Genomic DNA, 21,586 nt, shown 5'->3' on the forward strand with positions numbered 1-21,586 from the left:
TAACTGCACACTCCCTACAAGGACTATCTGTGTTCTCAAAACAAAATTCCAAATCCTCAACACTGTGCACCAAGCCCTGCCTGATTTGGTCTTTATTTGTCTTTCCAACCTTCCCTCTGGCCACCTTCCCCGCTTCAGGCCCACACTGGCCATCATCAGCTTTCTAAAGGGTGGCATGCACCTCCTCTGTGCCTTGGGGACTTCTACATGCACAGTCCCCTCGCCTTTTACTGCATCCTCTGATATCCTTTCCTTCCCCTGATTAATCCCCACTCACCTCTCATACCACCTTAATTATTCCATCTTCAGGGAAAGCTTCTCTGACCACTTCCACTCCCAGGCTAGGTCAGGTCCCTCTCACAGAACTTTGCATCCAAGGCAGGTATAATTATTATTTTTTTAACTTTTATGTTCAGGGATACAAGTGCAGGTTTTTTATATAGGTAAATTTGTGTCATGGGGATTTGTTATACAGATTATCTCATCACCCAGGTATTAAGCCTAGTACCCATTAGTTATTTTTCTGATCCTCTCCCTCCTCCCACCCTCTCCCCTCCAAAAGGTCCCAGTGTGTGTTGTTCCCCTCTATGTGTCCATGTGTTCTCATTATTTAGCTCCCACTTATAAGTGAGAACATGTGATATTTGGCTTTCTGTTCCTGCATTAGTTTGCTAAGAATAATGGCCTCCAGCCCAATTTATGTCCCTGCAAAGGAATGATCTCATTCTTTTTCATGATTGCATAGTATTCCATGGTATCTATGTACCACATTTTATTTATCCAGTCTATCATTAACAGGCATTTAGGTTGATTCCATGTCTTTGCTACTGTGAATAGCAGAGCAGGTATAACTAAACACATAATCATATGGCTCACAGGTAAGGGAAAGCGGTTCACAGGTAAGGGAAAGCACTTCCCTGGAATATAAACTCCAGGAGAACAGACACCCAATGTCCTTTGCTCACCTGTGTCTACAGGTCCTACTAATGCCTTGTGTATACTGGAAACTTACCCTTTTTTTGCAAGAAAAATGGCAGTATAGGTTACAGCCCATACTTAGAAGCAGGCCTGTCTATAGCAAGGTGCGACCCCCAGGATGCAGAGGTGTGTGGTAGTTGTTCAAATTGAATAAAACAATTAAAATCTATCGTTATCTATTCTTTAAGTGGAGTAAAAGAAGGCTTTCCCAGCCGGAAACTAGTGTGTTGCCAGTTCAAGTTATCAAAGCAATCCTCCAAGGGCCTCAACAGGTACCTTCTGGTGGGTTGCAGGGTTTAGTCAACACATGGTCAGAGATATAGATCTCCTCAAAATAATGACCCGTCTCCTGGGCATTTTATCCATTTTCCTATTATACTTTCCTCAACTTCTTAGAATGCATTACTTTTCTGTTTTAAATTGTTAATCCACTGAGAAGAGAACACATCTTTCTTTCTTACAACAGCCAGTGCACAGTTAAATAATGCTTACAATAATATTTAAGGGTAACAACCATAGAGTATGCCAGGGGAAAATTAAGAAGTTTTTCTTTTTTTTAAGACAGAGTTTCACCCTTGTTGCCCAGGCTGGAGTGCAATGGCGCATCTCGGCTCACCACAACCTCCACCCCCTGTGTTCTATCAATTTTCCTGCCTCAGCCTCCTGAGTAGCTGGGATTATAGGCAGGTACCACCACACCCAGCTAATTTTGTATTTTTAGTAGAGATGGGGTTTCTCCAAGTTGGTCAGGCTGGTCTCGAACTCCTGACCTCAGGTGATCCACCTGCCTCGGCCTACCAAAGTGCTGGGATTACAGGCCTGAGCCACCATGCCTGGCAAGAAGATCTTAAAGTATGTTTTTTCCTTACATACTAGAGAGTTAATTGTGATATTCAAATCTAAGTTACACATGGGCAAGAAGAGTGAAGAGATTCAACAGTGTTACTAGACAGACACAAATCATCAATTACCCAGAAGCTGTATCAGCCAAAGACATAAGTGAAGGCAACTGATAAATAGCACAGTGGCTACAGGAACCACTGAAACATGTGAAAAAATCGAGCACATTCAGGAGAAAGTGATAGTTCCAGAGGCCTCTTCAGGGAATAAAATCTTGAAAATTTGGAGAAATGGGAATGAACAGCATTAAGGGCCCTGAGAGGAAGACATGGGCACCTGAAAAGTGTCTAAGCAGGACCACAGCACCATCATCATTGCATCCTGTTAAGGTTGAGTTGGTAAAGGAGCTTCCCACACAGCCTCAGCTGGTGCCAAGGTCACAAGGAGACAGCACAGAAGCAGTAGCTCATGTTCCCAACTTTTCTGTAAGTCCTGTAATGAACACAAAGAGGTCAATCGCAGATGATATACTACAAAGGTCCAAATTAACCTGCTATGCTTCAGACCCATAGGCCCAAGAGGAAGTGGGCAGGCAAAGGGAGATAGTCAGAACCTCACCTTCTTTGTAACACCCTCTTTCAATTCTACCTCAGGAGTCTCTTCTAACCCTGACTGCTCCTGCTCTCATGCCTGTGTCACCCACCTGGCACTGAGGTTTTGATATTTCTAGTGGTCAGTATTCTTAGCATGGAGCTGCCTTGTCTCTCCAAGTAGAACCAACAAACTGTGGTCTGTCTCCTGCCACTGTCTTGCTTGGTCGCCTCCACACATGGAACAGGTGTGGCTGCTGAACAAATATTACACTTGAAAATGGTCTTGCTCTTCATCCAAGTCACACAGGTAGAAAACATCAGGCTCATCCCACCAGTCTCTCCTGATATTGTTTGATCCTAATGCTGACCTCCTAACTGAATAGCTGAACATTTTCAGGCCTGGCTGTTTATTGCAGACACCCTCTGGTGAAACATCAAAGAGGCCACAGCATGCTTCTTGTGGAACCAACCACAGTGGTGGAATTTTCTTTCCTTTCTCTGGTTTGAACACTGTATATTTGTGATGCAGGTGGCCCAGCTTCATTCTCTGCTGCATTCTTTAATTAGTCTCATTTCTGGGTCGTGTTGTTGGTGTCCTGGTGCTTGTTCTTAGATGCTGTGCTATGTGAATGGCCTGTGAGGGCTCTTGTGTTTCCTTATTGAAATCTGGGTAGATTCTTCAAAGAAGGTTGTTTTTTAAGGATGTTTGGGCTGCATGGAATTGTTTAGTTCTTACTTTTCTCCAAAATGCATCCATAATTTGCTCTACAGTGATTGAAAACTTGGGTATAAAATCTTGAACTAAGATAAAATGGGAAAGAAAAATTGGACCTTTCTTCATTTTTTTTATTAAAAAGTTAGCAAGTAGACAACCCGGGGAAAATTATTACATCTTTAATGTCAGCTGTTAGGTAGGATAACAGAATGGAAATGGACTGGAATTAATTCAAATTTTGCTTTGGTACTACCTAGCCAAATGACCTCAAACAATCATCTCAACTGTTAAAGTAACAATTTCTTCTTCTGCAAAATGAAGGAATTACACTAATAAGCCACCTAAAAAGTCTTTCCTGGCTCTAACATTCTATGGAGATGAAGCACACCAATCTCAAAGGCTTAGAAATGCAACTGCTTTAGTCCAGTGGGAGACTTGGACATGGCTAATATAAAAATCATCAGAACTTGTAAAGTCATTAGGTGAAATATTTCATTTCCTTATATAAAAACATTCTCATTTCCTTCTATAAAATAGATTCTCATGCCTGTGGCCCCCATGATTGATGCTATTGTATGAGGCAAGCAAAAGAGAAACTAGCAGGAAAGAAAAAAATACTTATTCCAGATAGTGAGTATAGAGTAGCTCTCAGCACTTTGTATATGTCATCTTACAATCCTCACAACAGCTCAACCATAAGCATTTTTATCTCAATTTTATAGTTGAAATGGAGGCCTAGAGAAGTAAAGCAGGTTGCTTAAAGTTATCTGACTAGTAATCGTGTTTCTCCAGATTAAGTCCAAATCTGGCTGATTTCATGGCTCTATTTTTATCCTACCAAAACAATACTAAACAAATAAACAACAATAACAAAAACAAAAACAATTTGAATTTACTATAAGGAATGCAAACAATTCTTCAAAATATTTTTTATTGACAGAAAAGAGAAGGGAAATGTTGTCTCATATTTGTGGTATGGAAGATTCCTGGAGAAGATGGTCTTTTAAGAGCCTTTTCCAAATCTCCATGGTGTACCTGCCTCATTTTTACTCAAGTGTGTATCTTCTGGTGGGATCAATTCATTGTCAATAGCAGCAACAGTGTCATCATCATCACATGTAAAACGGGGCATATGAGTACAGCTGACCCCCTTGTGAAAAACTGCCTTCCTTTGATGTTTGGGAAAATGTAGATGATACTGATCTCCTGATCTTCAGCTCTGGGACAAGCAGGTTTCAATGAATTATAAAGAGACTGTGGCAGGAGGAAGAATTTGGAAAAAGTCAAGTTCTAAACTACAACTCCTGTTACTCTGAGAAAGCACAGATTCTCCCATTAATGCCCAACAGTTTCATCAGGAAATTCCTTCTAGCTAACACTGACTTCATGGACTTTACCCTGGGTGTGGAATGGTTAAGGAGAACACAGAGTGTCTGTATTAGCTAACACAGAGTGTCTGTATAAGCTAAGCTCCAAAAATCTCCACCGTCTCCAGGGAAGAGGAGATTTTGAGGGCACTATATATTTCCCAGTAAGTGGTTGAATATAGTACAGTGGATGCTTAATAGGGAAACCCCTTGCCTATATGGAGGTTTCTGGCAGGGAGTATATGAAGTAAACTGAGAGACACCTTTTCCCACCTACCACAAAGGCTACCATGAGTAGTAAAAAATGCATGCTCATGGCCAGACAGGTGTATGTTGGTGTCACTGCTCCTCCTAGTCACTTCCTGAGGCACAACACCCAAACCATGTTCTTTAGCCCTATCTTTAAGTCCCTTACCCTCCATCCCTAAATCACATCTTCCCACCTCCTACCTTGTCATCCACAACAGTGCTTAGAATTTAATGAGATGTTGACTTGGTAGACTGAATAGTCCTGAAAACAGTGATTCAATCCCTAATGCTAAAAACTGGAAACTTTTCACATTGCTCTTTTGAGGAAATTGACATCCTAGGGTTCAGTCAACCTGTCTTCAGACTGGTCTGGTAGAATTAATTCAGCATTTGCACACCCACAGTCACTGCTATCTACAAAGGCCATTTAAACCTATAAAGAAAACACATTTTTGCCTCCTGCTTAATCAATGGCTAAGTCTCTCTTTATCACATACAATTTTTAAAAGTCCTAAAGTCAGTGTGCTGGCTCTGGACCCTGAAAGAAGGACACAATGAATCTTAGCTATTTCTTCCTGCTTTATACAAGGGACAGACATTTTGAGTTGTTTTCTGAATAGTAAAGGATCAGTATGCAGAGTTATTTATCCACTCTTTTTTGACCTCCACTCTCATCAGCTATATTTGATAACATGTTAAAAAACACAGATTCCCTATGACCTAGGCATTACATACATAGGGCTTTGTAACTAGGAAAGGCATGAAGGGCCAAATGGCCTGAGTTTCGAACTGTCTGAAGCTGGATGGAGCTTCGGATTGAATAGAGATCTCATTTATGATTTTGACATTAATAACAGCATGTGCTTCTGTATTATTTGAGAGCATTGGAATTCAGGTAACAGATAATCACTGAGCTAGCTTAAGAATCAACATGGAAATTTATCATGAAGTTATTGGCGAAAGGGGATCACAGAAGCAAAAGACAGCAGCTGAATCTTAAGAAGGAGCTGGCATCAGGAAAGGATATAGTGTCAGGCATCCAGGGCACCTCTGCCTGTGCATTTCACATCTTTAGCTGTTGTCATCCATGCATTTGCTTTATCTGTCTCTGTCTGCAGACTAGCTCTCTTTACATACAGTCACATGGAACAAAGGGCTATGTCACAGCTTCTCATCTGACTTTGTCAACAGGAGAATAGACAAATTTGTGATATATCTATATAATAAAATAATATTCAGCAATAAAAAGAAATGAACTATGAAGCCATACAAATCATGGATGAATCTTAAATACATATCACTAAATGAAAGAAGGCAGCCCAAGAAAGCCTACTATATGATTCCATTTATATTAAATTCTGGAAAGGGCAAAACTATATACATTCCAAATAGATCAGTGGTTACCAGAGCTTCAGGAGTGGGGAGAGGAGGGTTGAAGTGCAGGAGATTTTTTTTAGGGCAGTGAAACTCTTCAATATGATAGTGTAATGGTGGATATATGACACTACACATAATTTCCAAATTTCACAGAATTCCATAACACAAGGAGTAAACAATGTATGCAAATTTTCAAAGTCCTTTAAGAAGTCAGTGGAACCCAAGGTAGAATACAGACTATAAGAAAAAAATTGACTGTATTACAAATGTTTAAAAAAACTTCACTGAAAGGACTGGAAGAAAAAGATGCTAATCTGAGTAGCTTAGGAAATGAATGGAGTTTATACAACTAAATAAAGGCAAAATTAATGTGTATAACATATGCATGTAAGATGCACTCTATTTGGTTTTTCCTGTGTGGTTGTAGATTAACAATTCTGAAACTAGTACTTTTGTATACTGGAATTCAACTTAGAACCATTAACTTAGAGGAGAAAAAATGAGCAATGAAAAAATATTGATATAATAAGAAATAAAAATGAGAAGCAGAATAATATTTTGACAAATAATGAATGCATGCTCACAAGACAGATACAACATCTTCCCAAGTGTTGAGAGAAAACAGGAGAAAGGAGTTCACAGCATGAAGATGGAGACAGCTTCCTTTAGGGTAGCTTTAACAAAGTCATGGATGCAGTTCTAGTTCTTTCCCCCTGGAGCACCAAGCAGACCCAAAGGGCGTGCTACCTCTGCCAGAGGTTCCGCTTCCAGGAACTGACTGGAACATAATGACTGCCTAAGAGAATTCACTGTGACAGCTAGGATCTTGCATGGATAATGAGCCAAGATTCAGAGCACAGAGTATAGAGAAGTCAAGAAGGGTCAAAACTCAAGAAGGAAAATCACAGGAAGGTCTGAATCTGGGAAAGTTTTTACTAATAGTTCTGAACCCATCACAGTACCCATTTAGTGGCCCAGGTACATGCAGGCCATAGGGCATCAAGGTAATTTATATATATATAATATATATATATTTTTTTAAGTTCGGGGTATATGTGCAGGATGTGCAGGTTTGTTACACAGGTAAACGTGTGTCCTGGGGGTTTGTTGTACAGACTCTTTCATCAGCCAGGTATTAAGCCTAGTACCCATTAGTTCTTTTTCCTGATCCTCTCCCTTCTTCCACCCTCTGCACTCCAGTAGGCCCCACTGTGTGTTGTTTTCCTGTGTGTGTCCACGTGTTCTCATCATTTACCTCCCACTTATAAATGAGAACATGCTGTATTTGGTTTTCTGTCCCTGTGTTAGATTGCCAAGCATAACGGCCTCCAGCTCCATTTATATCCCTGCAAAGGACATAATCGCCTTCTTTGTTATGGCTGTATAGTATTTCATGATGTTTATGTACCACATTTTCTTCATTCAGTGCATCACTGATGGGCATGTAGGTTAATTCCATGTCTTTGTTATTGTGAATAGTACTGCAATAAACATACATGTACATGTGTCTTTATAATAGAATCATTTATTTTTTTTTTGCAGGGGTTGGGGGGTGATATATACCCAGTAATGGGATTGCTGGAGTCAAATGGTATTTCTGTTTTTAGGTCTGTGAGGAATCGTCACACTGTCTTCCACAATGTGTGGTTAAACTAATGTACACTCCCACCAACAGTGTAAAAGCGTTCCTTTTTCTCCACAACCTTGTCAGCCTCTGTTATTTTTTGACATTTTAGTAACAGCCATTCTGACTAGTGTGAGATGGTATATCATTGTGGTTTTGATTTGCATTTCTCTAATGATCAGTGATGTTGAGCTTTTTTCATATGATTATTGGCCTCATGTATGTCTTCTTTTGAGAAGTGTTTCTTCATGTCCTTTGCCCATTTTTTAATCATTTTTTTCTTGTAAATTTTTGTAGGTTCCCTATAAATAATGGATATTAGATCCTTGTCAAATAGTTTGCAAAAATTTTCTCCCATTCTGTAGGTTGTCTGTTTACTTTGTTGATAGTTTATTTTGCTGTGCAGAAGCTCTTTAGTTCTATTAGATCCTATTTGTCCATTTTTGCTTTTGTTGCAATTGTTTTTGGCATCTTCATCATAAAATCTTTGCTTGTGCCTATGTCCTGAATGGTATTGCCTAGGTTTTTTGTTCTAGGGTTTTTACAGTTTGGGGTTTTACATTTAAGTTTTTTTTTTTTTTTTTTTTTGAGACGGAGTCTGTCTCTTTCGCCCAGGCCGGGGTGCAGTGGCGCTATGTCGGCTCACTGCAAGCTCCGCCTCCCGGGTTTACGCCATTCTCCTGCCTCAGCCTCCCGAGTAGCAGGGACTACAGGCGCCCGCCACCACACCCGGCTAATTTTTTTGTATTTTTTAGTAGATACGGGGTTTCACCACATTAGCCAGGATGGTCTCGATCTCCTGACCTCATGATCCGCCCAACTAGGCCTCCCAAAGTGCTGGGATTACAGGCGTGAGCCACTGCACCCGGCCTACATTTAAGTCTTTAATCCATCCTGAGTTGATTTTTGAATATGGTATATGGAAGAGGTCCAGTTTCCATTTCCTGCATATGACTAGCCAGTTATCCAAGCACCATTTATTAAATAGGGAACGCTTCATCCATTGCTTGTTTTTGTCATGTTTGTTGAAGATCAGATAGTTGTAGGTGTGCAGTCTTATTTCTGGGTTCTGTATTCTGTTCCATTGGTCTATGTGTCTGTTCTTGTACCAGTACCATGCTGTTTTGGTTACTGTAGCCCTGTATCCACAGATGAGTTAATACTTAAAGAGAAAGCATCTGGATCTTGGAAACAAACTGACCAGAAAAGGCTTGGGATTTGGAAAGTGTAAATCAGCCTAACGAGGTGGGTCTGCAGTGTCTCATATTTCCTATCCTTCCATCTCACTTTCTCTAGAGCTCCAGCTTTAGCAATTACATAGCCTCATCATGACTTTCAGTTCTGTGACCTTGTTACTTTTTTCCTATTTTCACTGGTCACAGGTATTTCTTTCCCTTCTTACCCAGGTAGATCCCCTGTTCCTTTTTGTTCACTCATTTGCAAATGCATTGATGTTACTCCTCCCTCCATTGTACTCAAGAACCAGCCCCAACTAGAAAACCTATTCATATGTCAACAATGGTCGAATATCTACTTGGCCATAAACTTGACTGTGATACCATATGGAAACTGAGAACTGTGGTGGGGGAAATAGGGAGATGCTAAGGTCAATAATAGCTGTCCTCTGAAGGCCAGAAGCATTAGTAGGAGATGTTCTTACAGAGTTAGTCACACTTACAGCAACAAAAATAAAATAGTCCTGAACTGTGGAGTCCAGAGGATGGTATTTTTCTATCAAAACAAACTAAGAACAATTATGATGAGCTGAGCAGAAAGGTCAGAATATCAGCCAAGGAGGATTGACCAAATGGGAGCTTCTTGAATGGTGATAACACAGCATCCTTAGGTAGATCTATTTGCCCCCAAAGAAATAAAAAATAGATAACCTGGAGGCTGAGAGAAATTATCCCAATGAAAAGTCAAAATCCCTTGCTAAGTTTTTGGATCTGAGTGAGTTCTCAGACCTAGCACCAATTAACTGAAGGGAAGGCCTAGTTCTCAATGAAAAGGCCCTATAATATTACAGTAAATGTATATGATGATAATACTCCTAATTCTTCCCCAAAGGCAAATACAACCATTCAACTGGGTACCATATCCTAGGAAACAGGGAATATCCGAACATTTTAAAAACTTACTGGATACATGGTCCTAACTGACATTAATATCTGGGGACCCAAAGAGTCATCATGCCTCACCCATTAGAGTAAGCATCCTGTTAATAAATGGAGTTGTGGTTCAGGTCCAGCTCACAGAGAATCCACCCAGTCCAAGAATATACCAGGGGTCATATGCCTGGACCCAATTTATAATTAGAATTTACATACTTGCTAGTTGGCAGAACCCCTACACTAATGCCTTGGCCTATGGGGTAAGAGCTATCATCGTGGAGAAAGCCGAGTGAAAGCCTCAGAAACTGTCCTATTAGGGAAAATACCAGAGATCAGTGCCACCCCTACAGATCTAAATTATGAAGAGGTGGTGGTTTCTATCACATCACCATTGAATTTACTATTCTGATCACTGGAAAAATCAGCCAGAACCTAGAGGACAGTGGACTCACACATATGCAGTCTAGTAGCAGCCCAATTGCAACTGCCATGTAAAATGTGATTTCCTTGCTAAAGCAAATTAACAATATTTTTAGGTGCATAGTATGTGCCCATTTATCTGGCAAATGCACTCTTTCTCAGCCCCATCAGGAAAAGAAGATAAGAAACACTTTACATTCACAATGGACAAGAGCACACACCCCCGGTCTCACTCTTATTACCTATTATTAGTATTATTAGTCATTACCTATTATTATGTATTTTTATATATGCATATGGAAAGAACCAGAAATAGATATAAGAGAATGTATTTATTCTTGTCTGGCAGAAGTTTGGTGATTTTTGTTTTTATCCGAGTTCATTTATTTGGTAGTTTACAAATATTATGTGTGTAGTATCTATTACCTGAATGATCATATGCTGGCAATAAACATTATTTTTAAATAGACATAATATTCCTTCCAGGACATATTTCTACCCTAAGTTTCCCATTCTTTCTGACTTTCTTCAACGCAAAAGGCAAAGACAGCAACACCACAATTTCGTTTGGGATACCTAAAGGTGTCTGCCATAACCCATCTCCAAGTTTTTGAGGGTGATCTTGGCTTATCAACAGCAAGCCATCAGACTGTTACAGGGCAGGGGTCCAGATCCAGACCCCAAGAGAGGGTTCTTGGATCTCACACAAGAAAGAATTCAGGGCAAGTCCACAGGGCAAAGTGAAAGCAAGTTTATTAAGAAAGTAAAGAAATAAAAGAATGGCTGTTCCACAGACAGAGCAGTCCCGAGGGCTGCTGGTTGCCCATTTTTATGGTTAAATTTTGATGATATGCTAAACAAGGGGTGGATTATTCATGCCTCCCCTTTTTAGACCATCTAGGGTAACTTCCTGATGTTGCCATGGCATTTATAAACTGTCATGGTGTTGGTGGGAGTGTAGCAGTGAGGACGACCAGAGCTCACTCTCATCGCCATTTTGGTTTTGGTAGGTTTTGGCCAGCTCCTTTACTGCAACCTGTTTTATCAGCAAGGTCTTCATGACTTGTATTTTGTGCTGACCTCCTATCTCATGCTGTAATTTAGAATGCCTTAACCATCTGGGAATGCAGCCCAGTAGGTTTTAGCCTCATTTTACCCAGTTCCTATTTAAGATGGAGTTGCTCTGGTTCACATGCCTCTGACAAAACTATGGATCAATAGGAAAGTTTAGGAACTAGAACCAACCGTTCTGATGTAAGCTTAATGCCTTGTTCTATCTTTTAAAGCTTGAATAAATATGGCCCCCACTTCTCCCAAAGCTCCCCAGCTAGCTTCTCTATCAGAATCCCTTGGTGTTCATCTCACTTAGACAGAGACATGAGGAGTATCTCAAGGTGATACAGATGCTCGAGGTACAGGAAACCACATTGTGCTTTATTAGCTAAAGACAAAGCTTCTTAGAGAAGCAGTGGGAAATTCAAATGGATTTGGATTCCAATAAAGGGCCTACTCAGACTCATCTATGGAGATGGAGAAACATACAATAGCATAGCTGCTGTAACAGTTTGGACCTGAGTTATCAGGTGCCCTAGATATTTACAATGTCTTCACTACCTTTGACACTGGTCTTGCCACAAAACATAAAATATTGCTCCCACTTTTTCAGGTGGGAAGAAGGCATCCCCTCTCCATAGTGCACGTTGATGAAATCAACACTTGGAAATATCAGAAGTACCAAGAACCAGCACCTCCAGGGACAGCATCACAATTGACACCCTAGTATTTATGTTCTGGAATATGCCTCTAATCAACTGCAATACTCAAGGCTTCCAGATAAAATGCTGCTTCAAGATTTTAAGTGTAATAGGACAGGGCTGGCCAAGTGTGAGAAGACAGAGTTAAAGGAGTCAGCAGGTGTCTGGTAGATAATACAAGTGTTTATGGCAAAACAGAGTTTATACATAGCAGATAAAAAGGGAACTCACTCTAGAGAACCTAGACAACCTAGGGAGAAAGGCACAGGCTTGTCCTGGTAATCTAGGCAGGAGATACCAAAGCCTGGGGATCAGTACCTCAGAAAAGGAAGCACTGCCCAGTCAACACAGGACACTCAGGGCAAAGAAGGCCCATAACCAGACCTTTGATGACTGTCTGCTGGGAGAATGGCTTATTCTTAGAACCAGACAGGTAGTCAAACACCTATAAGAAAAACTGTCCAGACTGGGATAAGGCAGTAATGCTGGGCCCTCAGGAGGTCCTCACAGGAAGAACCTAGGTCAGATGTGCAGATGGCAAACATTTTTATGGCTGGGTGGGAGTTTCTTGGAATCCAGGAGCAATCCAGGCATCACCACCAGTGCTCAGCCCTAAAGGGAAGCAATGAAAGAATATAGGGCCCGCTTTCAATGAGAGTGATAATGTGCTGTGGAAGCATTTGTGATGACACCAAGCATGCCTAGAGGCAAATGGTCTAGACCTGGGGAAGGCCAATCTCCTGCTTTCAGTCAAAAAAGAATAACAAATTGCATTATAAAGAACTGTTGCCCTTCTGTTCTGAGGTAGACAACCTTCATGTTTCTTTCTCTTATGGCTCTTATTTTTGCCTTGCAGCACAAATGGCATTTATGTGTGAGAAAGAAGGGCTATCCTTCCCCTTGAGAATGAGTGAACATGAAATATCTCTAATCAGGGGGATTTATAGCTAATGAATCCTGCACAAAACAAATAATTAGTTCCCATTGCTACTCGCATGAGTAAGGAACAGTCCTCATTTTCTAGCTTAAGTGTACAGGAAACCTATTCATTCAAGAATGACAAGTCATTTTATTTCAGAATCATACTTTAATCTGCCAGAGCAAATGAAAGTTGAAATGAGGATAAAATGTAGCATGACATGGCCATCTCTGATTATTTGTGATTGTAACAAGCACTTATAGAGGATTGGGAGCACCATACTTTGAGAATGTGGAGACCCAGATTCTTTTTTCAGCTCTTTCATGAACAAATTGTGTGAACTTATTACTTAATCCATCTGGGCTTCAGTTTCCTCATCTTAAAAGTTGAAAGGGTCAGACGTAACACCTTCAGTAAGCTGGTAGACTATAAAATATAAATTAGCACATATGTGTATATTACTAAACACTTATATGTGTGTGGAGAATGATGTTGGTAACATTAAGTAGCCTTTTCTTGTTGTTTTCCTGCATGTTATAGTAAGTGTTCAATGCAGGAGGAATATTGTTGCCATAAATTATTTCTGGTTTTCTGTAATGCATTTAATGAAGAGGGACATCTTTGGTAGAATGGCTCACATAGTAAATATGGTACATTTCTTCCTGTTTAGTAACCAGGCAAGTACATTTCTGTCATTAGCATGCTAGAATGTAAACATCAGCTGCATGCTGTCCATGCCTTTTTGGAAAAGTGTTATTCAGTGAGCCCTCCCCTTTCTCCTCCCCTGCTCAATCTCAATTTCAGTGCTGACCAGTTTCATGACTTTGGTAAATCTCTCTAACATCTCCGTGCCTTTGTTTTTGCTCAAGTGAAATAATAACTTTGGGTTAGACTTGTATCACGTAAGAAACAGAAGAAGAACAAAAGCATTTTAAATGATTCTGTGAATAACAGTGTTCAGAAAATGCTGTGCACCTGATCCCTTCTCAGAGCCTGGGCATCACATTAACATTCTGGAGACTCTGAGATGTCCTGCACAACAAAATGCTGCCTAACTTTAATTCACCCAGCTTGTCCCAGAAACAATTGTCCATGAATCCTTTGTTTCTGAGTAGAAGCAATTAATAATGGCACCTCAGAAGTAAGAATCACCAGACTTTGGGAAACCTCAAACATGATGATCTCCAAGATGTCATTTTAGCTTAAATATTTTATGAAACCTTAGCAGACAGATTTTTACATGGATTAAAAATATAGTAAATAACTACAATGTAAGACTTCCTAATTTGTGACTCAGAATTTATACATTCTGATTCTGGCATTCTCCCCCAATCACTCTGACATCATCTCATCACAGGATAAAATTGAGGTGACATAGCAAATAATCTAATTCTCCCCATAAACACACACACACACACACACACACACACACACACACACACAAAATAATCAGTAGAATCTGCCCTGTTTATGATGTTATAAAATTTTATAATGAAACAGTATATGGAAAATACAGAAAAAAATTAATAGCTTCCAAATGTTAATGTCTTATCTCAAAAAAATGAAGGTTCAATGAGAAACTAACTTTAAAGGCTATAAAAGTATGGAAAGTCTGGATGAGGTGAATTTAGTTTGGCTCACTAATTTATGAAATACCAGAAATTTGAGGTCAACTTCAAATCTCAAGAGATAATTTTAGAACCAATGAAAATAAGCCATCAATGAATACCTTTATGGACCATCCAATGCAATAACTAAGGAAATACAAGTTAAAAGGTGGTTCAGAAGCAACCATGGACTAAGGGTTCTCTTACTTTTGAAAGCTGAAGCGAGAAATATTAGAGCTAGTGTATTAGTCTCTTCTCATGCTGCTAATGCAGACATACCTGAGACTTGGCAGTTTATAAAGGAAAGAGGTTTAATGGACTCACAGTTCCGCATGACTGGGAAAGCCTCACAATCATGGTAGAAGGCAAAGGAAAAGCAAAGGCATATCTTACATGGTGGCAGGCAAAAGAGCATGTGCAGGGGAACTACCCTTTATAAAACTATCATATCTCATGAGAATTATTCAGTATCATGAGAAGAGAATGAGGAAAAACCCACCCCTATGATTCAATTACCTCCCACCGGGTCCCTCCCATGAAATGTGGGGGTTATGGGAGCTACAAGTCAAGGTGAGATTTGGATAAGGAAACAGCAAAACCATGTCATTCTGCCTCGGCCCCTCCCAAATATCATGTCCTCACATTTCAAAACACAATTATGCCTTCCCAACAGTCCCCCAAAGTCTTAACTCATTCCAGCATTAACCCAAACGTCCATAGTCCAAAGTCTCATCTGAGACAAGGCAAGTCTGTTCACCTATGAGCCTGTAAAATCAAAAGCAAGTAAGTTACTTCCTAGATACAATGGAGGTACAGGCATTGGGTAAATATATCCATTCCAAACAGGAGAAACCGGCCAAAACAAAAGGGCTACAGGTACCATTCAACTCTGAAATCCCATAGGACAATCATTAAAACTTAAAGTTACAAATTGATCTCCTTTGACTCCATGGCTGACATCCAGATCACACTGATGCAGGAGGTGGGCTCCCATGGCCCTGGGCAACTCTGCCCCTGTGGCTTTACAGGGTACAGCACCCCTCCTAGCTGCTTTCACAGGCTGGCGTTGAGTGCCTGAGGCTTTTCCAGGTGTATGGTGCAAGTTGTCAGTGGATCCACCATTCTGGGATCTGTAGGATGGTGGCCCTCTTCTCACAGCTCCACTAGGCAGTGCCACAGTGGGTACTCTGTGTGGGGACTCTGACCCCACATTTCCTTCTGCACTGCCCTAACAGAGGTTCTCCATGTGGGCCCTGGCCCTGCACCAAACATCTGCCTGGGCATCCAGACATTTCCAAACATCCTCTGAAATCTAGGCAGAGGTTTCCAAACCTCAGTTCTTGACTTCTGCACACCTGCAGGCCCAACACCACATGGAAGCTGCCAAGGCTTGGGGCTTGTGCCCTCTGAAGCAATGGCCTGTGCTCTATGTTGGTCCCTTTTAGCCATCGCTGGGACACAAGGGACCAAGTCCCAAGACTGCACAGAGCAGCAAGGCCCTGGACCCAGCCCATGAAACCATTTTTTCCTCCTAACACCCCAGGCCTGTGATGGGAGGGGCTGCTGTGAAGACATGTCCCATTTTACCCATTGTCTTGGTGATTAACATTTGGCTCTTGTCACCTATGCAAATTTCTGAAGCTGGTTTGAATTTCTCCTGACAAAATGAATTTTTCTTTTCTATGGCATCATCAGGCTACAAATTTTCTGAATTTTTATGCTCTGCTTCTCTTCTAAACATAAGCTTCAATTCCAAACCGTATATTTGGGCATATGTAAAACTGAATGCTTTTAACAGCACCCAAGTCACCTCTTGAACACTTTGCTGCTTAGAAATTCCTTTCACCAGATACCCTAAATTGTCTCTCTCAAGTTCAAAGTTCCACTGATCTCGAGGGCAGGGGCAAAATGCCTCCAGTCTCTTTGCTAAAACACAGCAAGAGTTACCATCATTCCAGTTCCCAACAAGATCCTCATCTCTATCTGAGACCACCTCAACCTAGACTTCGTTGTCCTTATGACTAACAGCATTTTGGTCAAAGTCATTCAACAGGTCTCAGGAAGTTCCAAACTTTCCTATATTTTCCTGTCCTATTCTGAGCCCTCCAAACTATTCCAACTTCTGCCTGTTTTCCAGTTCCAAAGTCACTTCCACATTTTTGGTTATCTTTACAGCAGCACCCCACTCTACCGGTACCAATTTACTGTATTAGTCTGTTCCTATGTTGCTAATAAAGACATACCTGAGACTGGGCGATTTATAAGGAAAGAGGTTTAATGGATTCACAGTTCCACATGGCTGGGGAGGCCTCACAGTCATGGCAGAAGGCAAAGGAGAAGCAAAGGCATGTCTTACATGGTGGAAGGCAAGAGAGCATGTGTAGGGGAAGTGCCCTTTATTAAACCACCAGATCTCATGAGACTTATTCACTATCATGAGAACAGCATGAGAAAAAACCAACCTCATGATTCAATTACCTCACACCGGGATCTTTCCATGACATATGGGGATTATAGGAACTACAATTCAAGATGAGATTTGTGTGATAACACAGCCAAACCATGTCAGCTGGTAAGGACACTTCCAAGTGATCTAGCCTTTCACATAATATCCATTACCCAGTCCCACACAAATGGTTGTCAGCAAAACAACTGAGCCCTCCTCCAATGCATCCCTTGGTTCTCCTGTGAGGGGACTGAAGGTGTTCTGGTCAAACTCAAGATGTTCTTATATATTTTAGGCATAAAACAGAGTCAGAAAGAGCTCTATGGACAAAAAGCATTATAATGATAAATGGATATTGCCCTGACATTGTGACAGCACCACACAGAGAGCTGTGACACTTAGACCGACAAAGCATACACAATGTAGAAGAAAAATCACCCTTTGTGCAGAACTTTAGCAATTGAAAGAAGTGTTTGAAAGGACCCAGGCCTGAATGGCAGCACTTGTCAAGTTAGCAGATTTTACAGTATCCTAGAAAGAAGATCCAGGACTCCAGTGAGTGAGTGGATTTATGTTTCATTATTGTTATTTTTTTCTCATATCCGTGATATTCTTTATCTTTTAGCACATTCCTGGGAAGCAGAATTCTTCTGAATCATTGTTTCAAGCTGTCCTCCTTCCAGATTTCTCTTTTATCATAATATTGCCTAAATTTCCCTATGTCTTGTCTTCCCAACTCAACCATTAGCCCTTGGAGGACACGAATATGCCTTTTACTTCTCTTGTTTCTCTCACAGCTCCTAGAAGATCATGCACATGAAGCAGGAGCTCAGTAAATATTTATTGTATGAAAAATAGATTGATATATAGATTAACAGATCTATGTAAAATTAACAATTTTATTTTCAGATTAACCTTTTAAAGTTGTTTTATGAATTATTTCAGTCATCTAAACAGGATGATTAACACAAGGAATAACTGAAACTGCTGCAAAGACACAAATTGAATACCTGTGAGCTCCTCCCAGTTCACATCCCCATCACTCCTTCTCAGAGATGACCAGTATATTGAACATGGTGTTTATCATTCATATGAATCTCTTTATACCTTTACTAGTTATATATGGTCCCTAAGTATTTTTAAATGTTATTTTTGCATGCTGGTAAATGACAGAGCAGGAGCATCGCCATCTTGGACAAGCACCATCATTTTAAAGTTCACCTTGATCAAAAACTGCCTAAATCCAAAAAGCATCAGCCATAAACCACAAATAACATCTCTGACAGAAACATTCCAAACCACTCCCCGACCAGAGATATGCCAGCCCCAAGATAACCCCCCTTCTGGCCGGAGAGATGTCAGTCCCAAGATAACCTGCCCTCCAACCAGAGACATTCCAACCCTGCCATAAACTTCCCTACACAGAAACATTCCAAGCTTGTGATAAGCTCTCTCACCCCAAAAAAATCAATAATATTCTTAGTCTATAAGAGAGAGCACTGCTGACCGAAATTGGCCAGAAGCTGCTCTCAAGTTTATTCTCCAGAATAAACCTGTCTTTGACTGTTGAGCTGCTTTTTGTGTTTCTTTCCTTTTTAACTCTTACAGTAAACCTTATAAAACATTATATTATTCTGAAAATTGCATTTATAATCAAGTATATTATGAAGTTAGTTTAGGTTGATATACATCCTTGTAGTTCAATTGTTTTCACTGCTAAATTGTATTTCATTGTGTGAAAATAGCATAATTATTTATTCTTTACACAGGGATGGAAGTGGGCATTTTTCCAAATTTTTACTATTACACACAAAGCTATTATGGACATTTTTCCATGTCTCTGTGTACATAGTGAGTGGATTTTTATAGGGTAAATCCCTTGGGGTAAAGTTGTACCATCATGGAGAACAAGCACTCTCAGTTATACTAGGGATCACTTTAAAACTCTCCAAAAGGGCTATACCAATCTATTCTCCCATAAATCCTCATTTTGTAAGATTCCAGTTTTACAACACCAATATTTAACCATTTGGGTACTGACTTCAAGAGAGGATACTCTTTGCTGCCAAGCTTGCCAGAGGACTCTCTCAAAGCTTCTAGGATGTGCTGGTGTCAGTTCAAAGTCAGGAACTCCAGCCACCATGGTACTCTAGGCCTCCACTGCAGCTTCCTGAGCACAAGCCACAGTGTCAGCTCAATGTTCCAGATATAAGCTTTTCCTTCCAACCCTCAACTATTATATCTCTTTTATTTTAAACACAGATTCCCATCAAAATTGAAAGTTGCCTTTAATGTCAAAAAAAGAGATGCATTTATCAAAAAGCGATCTGTGTGTCAGCAGGACTGATTGTGATCCTATTTGTGTGCTCCTGGTCTTTCTGGGTCCTCAGTGCATTAACATTCTGTAACATTGTGTTGTGGGACTATAGCATCCCAGCACAACAACATGGGTGCTGAGTTTCAACATCATTTTTAACTTACTGCCTCCTCCATGAAATTGATTAAATATGTAATGCCTCAGAATACAGTTATTACAGTAAATTAGACTGTGTAGTTGCAAGGTCACATTCAGTGGAAACCTGTGCTAGATGATCAATTCTATCATAAAGACGTGCTGTCCAGGGCAGTCCATCCTGAACTGTTGTGCTATTACTATTTGTATTTCCTTTTCTTCTAACATGACTATTCACCTCTGATCTCCTTTGAAAACTGCAACCTGCCAATGAGACGATGTCTGTTAGGGAGGTTTTAAATCATTTTTCATCTTGTTTTTCACTATGTTTCTCCTTGGCCTTTTTTCTAAATAATGATTTGAAGTAACTAGAACTTCAGTTGGTTTGATTTCCATGTTTTTGTTGTAAAATATTCCAGAAGAATAAAACACACTTAGAAAAGTGAACTAATAAAAATGTATAGATGATTAGACGACCCCTGTAACTGGCACACAGATCAAGAAACAGAACAATGCCAGAACCACAGAGGCTGTTCTGGGTCCCCTTCTGGGTCCCCTTCTGGTCACCCCAGTCCCCCACCCCAGGGTGTCCACTGTTTGTGTGTTTGTTTTAAATTAGATGATGTAATATACTATCTAAACTTCTTCTTAAATATGAGTTCAGTACAGCCCAGCAAGCAAATGAATCACTCAACTCCACACAAGAAGCTACTGCAAGGACAAGGGCCAGAACTCAGGCTTCTTGATGCCTTGTCCATACCCTATTCCACCTATACCATGCTGCACTGATCTCAATTTCTCCCCCACTGAAAAGTGGCGAGAGATTTAGTGACTCATTGAATGACAACACATTCCTCTTCATTCAAAAAGTCAAGACTGTCCAGTTTGAGAGTTGTCACCCAGGGTGGATTCCCTCCTCCTTTGGCGTCTCTGTTCTCCTAGTTGGAACTTGGTGTCTTACAGACATGGCAAGGAGATCTTTCTCTCCTGATCTCCATCTCCCTCTTTCTTCCTCTCTTCCTTTCTTCTTTTCTTCTCTCTTTCTCTCTCTCTCTCTCCCTCTCACACACACAGGTTTTATGATCCCCCAAAAAAAGTATAAAAGTTTTAAAACAAAGCATGGGGTCTTGTTTATAATCAGAGCTCATCTGCTCATCTGGTGGAAGCACCCAACTAGATAGTATTTTTGTTGGGTGAGTCTTCAATCTGAAGAAAAATATAGTGATTGAAAAGCCAGGCTCATAAAAATTATGTAATCTCAAGTTTAGAATCTCAGAATATGTGCTAAAATTGTTGATTTATTTCCAATATTCCCACATTGGCTGCCTCCATTTCCGTGACATCATTCCCTAAATATTCAAGTTAATTGAAGTTTCAGTGTAGTGTGGCACAATAGAAAGAACTTAAAATTTTAGCATCAGATAAACAGGGTTCTAATCCCAGTTTTCCCTTATTGGAGTGTGTGATCTTATGTACAGCTTATGTGACTTAGCTCTTGAAGTCTTGGGTTCTTCATCTGCTAAATGCAGAAAATAAAACATACCTCCCTACTCCCTGCCTTTCAATTAGCACTCCATAGCTCTGAGGCTGGTTAGAGGTCCAATAGGGAATCCAGAAAACCCCAAAGTGGACATAGACTCAGCCAAGAAAGTTATTAGTGACTGACAAGATAGCATTTACTCACATTCCACATTGGCTGCACCTATTGGGATGTCTCTGGGACACAATTTGCCACCCAAAAGTGGCAGATGCTCTGAGAATTCTGAAGGCCCTACAGACTGCTCCCTGCCTCAGGCTCCTTACCTGCCTGGGGGCTTCAGAAGAGCATGAGGGCTCAGGTGTTTCTCAGCATCGATTTGTAAAATCCTTGACTGAGTTGCCCTCTGCCCTATTGCCTCCCACTTTCCAGAAAAAGCAGTGACCTCTTGGAGCCCAATTACCCTCCTCCTTAGAGCTGAGCCTCCCCACATCCTATTACCAAAATAACCTCTCTTCAATAGGTAGGGTCATGAAATGGGGAGTGTATTATGTGTGCAGTGAGAAGTGGAGGATGAATTCCAGACCTACCCTTGCTCGCTATATGAATTGGGGAATTTGTTCAGCATCTCTAAGCCTCAGTTCTCTCACCTGTAAA

The sequence above is a fragment of the Pongo abelii genome, chromosome 8 (genome assembly GCF_028885655.2).
Source record: "Pongo abelii isolate AG06213 chromosome 8, NHGRI_mPonAbe1-v2.0_pri, whole genome shotgun sequence".
In the NCBI taxonomy this organism is placed as follows: domain Eukaryota; kingdom Metazoa; phylum Chordata; class Mammalia; order Primates; family Hominidae; genus Pongo; species Pongo abelii.